Source organism: Phaseolus vulgaris, chromosome 2 (assembly GCF_051622355.1).
Source record: "Phaseolus vulgaris cultivar YP4 chromosome 2, ASM5162235v1, whole genome shotgun sequence".
In the NCBI taxonomy this organism is placed as follows: domain Eukaryota; kingdom Viridiplantae; phylum Streptophyta; class Magnoliopsida; order Fabales; family Fabaceae; genus Phaseolus; species Phaseolus vulgaris.
In genome coordinates, this window is record NC_143499.1 from 35,368,500 (window position 1) to 35,373,665 (window position 5,166).

At 29.7% G+C, this 5,166-nt stretch overlaps 1 long non-coding RNA gene across 2 annotated transcripts; it reads left to right on the plus strand.

Moving 5' to 3' along the window:
* Positions 1 to 657: 657 nt before the first annotated feature.
* LOC137809564 (uncharacterized) lies at positions 658 to 4,573 on the plus strand. 2 transcript variants are annotated; one of them, XR_016518675.1, is made up of 3 exons: positions 668 to 1,138; positions 1,671 to 1,840; positions 4,276 to 4,573. It is a non-coding gene; the product is annotated as an uncharacterized LOC137809564 (long non-coding RNA). The 2 variants fall into 2 exon arrangements; XR_011080781.2 differs by lacking the exon at positions 1,671 to 1,840 and having other exon boundaries at positions 658 to 1,138.
* The last annotated feature ends 593 nt before the right edge of the window (positions 4,574 to 5,166 follow it).

Genomic DNA, 5,166 nt, shown 5'->3' on the forward strand with positions numbered 1-5,166 from the left:
ACAAATTAATATATATAAAAACACATATTAGGCTACAATTTATTGATTATTCATTCATTAATTAGATTGGTATGAACATTTTCCTCTTTAATGAATTTTGTTTACAAATAACATGAGATGAAAGAGAATAATTTTTATCTTTGTAGAACTCATTAATTTGCAGCAGCAAAAGATGATTAAAGAGGTTGACATATTAATAACTTATTTCTTTCAATATACTAAACACACCATTTATCTATCATGTATTTTCATTAATTGTTATCCATACATATTCAAGTTTCCACTTGTGGGGAATTTACCCCGAAAGGGTGCAACTTAACTGATACACAGTTGTTTCTCAAAATGGGGCAAAAAACCTCATATTCCATCTCACCTTTCTTAATTTGCAAGGAATGAGTCAAACCCGCTTTACTTCATAAGTGTGTCCACCAACTTTTATAAAGACCTTTTTCTCCTTTTTAAGACAAAAAATAAATGAATTTTCATAACTAAAATTAGCTTGGACATAGAATTTAGAAAAACCTATATAAAATAACTTTTACAAATTAATTTAGGTTTAAACTTAATTTATTTGATGAAAATTGCTGGTTTTATTTGTTTTCAACTTTTTAAAAGTTATCTTTTTTCTTTTAAGCTTCAATTATAAGCGCTGACAAGTCGTAGAGGTTTTTTCTGTAATATTTTTTCAGTGTACTTATTTATCTTCTGCACTGAAGGAGAGAGCAAACATCATAAACTTTACTAATCATGCCAGCAAATAGAAACCCTAACACCACAGATCCCATGGGGAACGCTGCAACTCGCAGTGCCAATCCTTCGAGAGAACCTTCCTTCAAGAACGCCGGAAAGGGTTCACAAAGTTTCCAAAATTCAAAAATTAATAGCGATTCATGTTCATGTGTTCGAAGCAGAATTGGGTCTGATAGAGTGGTTTATAACGGTGGAGGTGAAGAACAAAACTTCAAGAATTCAACGATAAACAGCGTAAAAATGGAATCACCCACCAGCTCCTCCGAAACCTCATCCTCTTCTAGATCGGAAACCACAGTCTGTTGCTCTACTTCTCAATCCTTCAACAACCATGGTACAGGATCTCGGAAATTCAATGATGCCGTGATTAATGTCGGTGGAAGCAAAGGTAACCTATTTTTTTTTATCAACAAAAATTAAATAAACTAAAGTTAAATATTTTAGTACTATCGTAATCCTTATACCGTGAAAAAAAAAAACCAAGCTAGCATTATTATTGGTTCCTTATTTTCCATTCTGGTGACCCTCCTTTGGATTGGGAGGAAGACTGGGTCAGCATGAATTACTTCTGATTTTCCAAACTATATAAAAAAAAAGTATAAGAAACCATAAAAAATGGTAAGAAGAAGAGATGTTTAAGATTATATGTAATTATTGTATCCAATATTTGATAATATTGTACTTAATTATATGCAATTAATTTAATAATTATAGAAACTCATGATTAGTATTCTACCTAATTAGATTGTAATTTGGGGAGAGAATCTCGCTATATATTTTCTATACATGGAGTGACGTAATATACACATAAGAGAATAAGAAACATCTTTTCTTCTTACCATTTTTTATCATTTTCTTTTCTTACATGGTATCAGAGCCATTTTGAGCCTATTCTAACGAGTATTTGTTGGGTTTAGCAGGTCACCCGCTATCGGGCCGTTATCGGACCACCCATAACATATATCTCCACGCACGAGTTGGTAGCCTCGGCGTGAGGGGTGTGTTGGAGATCCCACATCGACTAGAGATTAGAGTCTTTCATAGTATATAAGTGGGTGCAAACCTCACCTTATTGAGCCGGTTTTCTGAGGTTAAGTTAGACTTAAAACCCACTTCTTAACAAAAAGACAACAAATAAATAAATAGATAGAATGAAAGACAAAAACCAAATATTATGTAAGATCTAGTATTATGTAAGATGAAAACAAAAAAGTTGACAAAAGTTTAAAAGAAATGAAGATGAATTAAGACATGCAATACTAAATATAAAGCTTTAACTAAGAAGGGAAATTTTAATTAGGAATAAATTTTAATGTTGTCCTTTAATTGAATATTCTCATTCATACGGCCGCCAGACATTATGATAGAAAACAGTGGTTCGATAAAAAAAAAGAGTCACAATCTACTTTTACTTCATATATTTTCAAGTATTTGCATCAAAAAAGTAAAATTAAAATAGTTAGCAAATATAATTGTTTTACAGTAAAAGTGAGAAGATAAAAAATGTGGGCGAAGTCTTACATAATTATATATCTGTGATAGAGGTAATGACTGTTTTGCTGTGTGCATGGTCGGAGTAATAGATCTTAAATAAGTTTCGTGCATAGAGTTCTCAATGAGGTTGTGGAAGCAACATATAGTGTCATGTTTGTTGGTTTCTTTAATTTTTTTTAATTTACTTTTGTCAAAGTTTGACTATATTAGTGTGATTATCCTATCACAAAATTTGAGGCTGATTTTAAACAAACCATCACAACTTCCAGCTCTTGTAAAGGAGACTTTGATGAAAGAAATTCATTGTGTGTAAGAAAAGTATAAGTTAAGTATGTTTTTCTCCTTTGAAAATAAGTAAATTTTAGTTTTTATAAAGGTACTTTTACTTTTGTTTTTTTAAATATATAATTAATTCTTGTTTTATTTTTATATCACGTCAATTAATTATTTATATTTCTAAGGTCACTTGATCAACTTAAGTGGTATATATATATATATATATATATATATATATATATATATATATATATATATATATATATATATATATATATATAAATAAATGAGACTCGACTTTTTTTTATCCCAAAATTAATGTTAGGCTTAATTATTTTTATTTTTATTTTTTTCATTTTCACAAATTTCCTGTGAATTTTTTTTATAAACTAATATTCTACTATTTAAATTATTTAAAATTTGAAAATTAGAGTCAACTGTTGTTTTATTTGAATTGATAATAAAAGGGATGAATGTCACAGTGGCATGAATATTTTCTTTTGATCATTTGACATATTTAAAGTTTTTGAAAATAATGTGTCTGATATTTTTGTTGTAATATACTAAACAAAATTAGGATATGTTGTAAAACTGTTGTTGTATAGGTGTTGCACGAATCTGAATTTGATTGTGTCTTAGTTGGATAAAAAATGTGTAGAATCAGGTATATTTAGTTCAAATGAAATGGATGATAGTTTATGTGATTAGGAAAATATTTTTATATTCTATGTTGCTGTTTTGGGTATGACATTATTTTTTTGACATGTTATTCTTGAAGAAAATAGGTGCTTGATGTTTCTATGAGAGATGATGTCTTTTGCATAGTATTTTATTTATATAGTGTTGAAATATCTCTTAAATATTTTAAATAATTAGTTATAAAAAAAAAACTAAACAAAACTAGGAGTGTTATCAATGTTGCTGTTAAAAATAATGAATGTTCTCAATCAAGTATCACGAACTCAACTATAAGGGGAAAGGAGTACCATAAGTTTTGACATATATGTTGTATAATCCATGAGGCTGATGAGTATAACTTAGTGGTGTTTATCATGCTGAGATCTTTTTCTATTTTTTAAAAACGAATTATGATTCTCTTTAGAGGAACTGCAATGTCATGTTTTATAGAATGTAAGGGAGAATCTTCTTGGTTTAGGGTTTAAGGGTTGTTTTGTTTTTTATTTGAGAAACCTCTATTTATTCACGGTGAAAGGTTTTTTTTTATGTATATGGGTTAGTACGTTCTAAAGTATTCCCGTTTTAATTATTTTTATTTTTTTTATAAAAAAAATGTGGATTAGTATGTGAACTCCATATGGTATGACTTAGTTTAATTGAATGTACTTAAATAATTTTATTTTTTTTATCAGTAAAAAATTAAATAATTAAAAGGATATTTAAAGAGTGTATCAACCTTATACAAACCGGAAAAAAACAACTTGAAAATGCTACCTAACTTAGCTACAAGAGCAACAACCCACAAACTCCCTGGCCAACCCACCTTAGACACATAACCAAAAGGACCAACAAAACCAGAACTGGTTTGCAGAACAGCTAGTGGTCCAGCCATCCAACTAGCCCAGGTTACCAAGACTGCACCTAAAGCACCCTTGCTGAAATTAGAGATAGATAGATAATTTTACTTGTTGTTTTGCAACCATTATTTGCATGAAAATGTTACATGTTTATATCTGTCTTGCCTCTGGCTTACATTACTTCAAATCTGACTGTTGTCTGTTTTCTGGTTTTAAGCAGTGCAGGGACAGATGGATCTCAAGAGGGCCAAATCTTGTACGGCAAGCCAATAAGATTGTGTTGTTTATGTTTTCCTACTTTATCTTTGGTTTTTGTTTGTGTTAAGATTTTATGTGGAGTCTAATGACCTAGACCCCAGATGGTTATGTTTATGTCTTGTTATGCTTTCCCCTTTTTTTCAACAACTCATATCTCCTAAAACTTTTATCTTCTAAATAAGACCATGAGTGCTGGAATTATGTACTTGGATTTCCTATTAAATATAGTGCTCTCTGTAATGAAGCTATTTTCAAGTCAATGATTAGGTGGACTTTTAGCTGCGCACGTGTTTAAAATGTAATTGCTTACCCACTCAAATTTCGCAAATATCAAAGTAATACTTCTTATTGTTTTGTTACATATTTGTTAATTATGTATTATTTTTGTGTACAATGAGTATATGTATCTAACACCAAGTTTAATTGTTTGTATGTATGATTAAAAAGTGAATCATAAGGAATTAATTATTTTCTTAATCTTAGAAATCATAAAATTAAGATCTCACGACATACTGTCTTTTATGAAAATCTCTTTCCATATAATTTGAAAGATGATAAAAATGATAGTCCCAACAATTTGTCTCTGCCTATTCCATAGTCTTATAATTCAAATTATGATTTTTTTTCTGACAATTGCAATACTGCTACTGAACCATTATACCCACTGGAAAAATGAATACTACTCCACCAAGGAGATTAGCTAGGGCCAAGAGACCTCCAGCTTACCTTCAGGATTTTCATACTGATTTGCCATCTACACACAGTGTAAGTTCTAAATATCCCATTAACAATTTCGTATCATATTCTGCTTTATCTTCTAATTTTAAAAGTCGTATTGCTTCTTTTTCTTCTT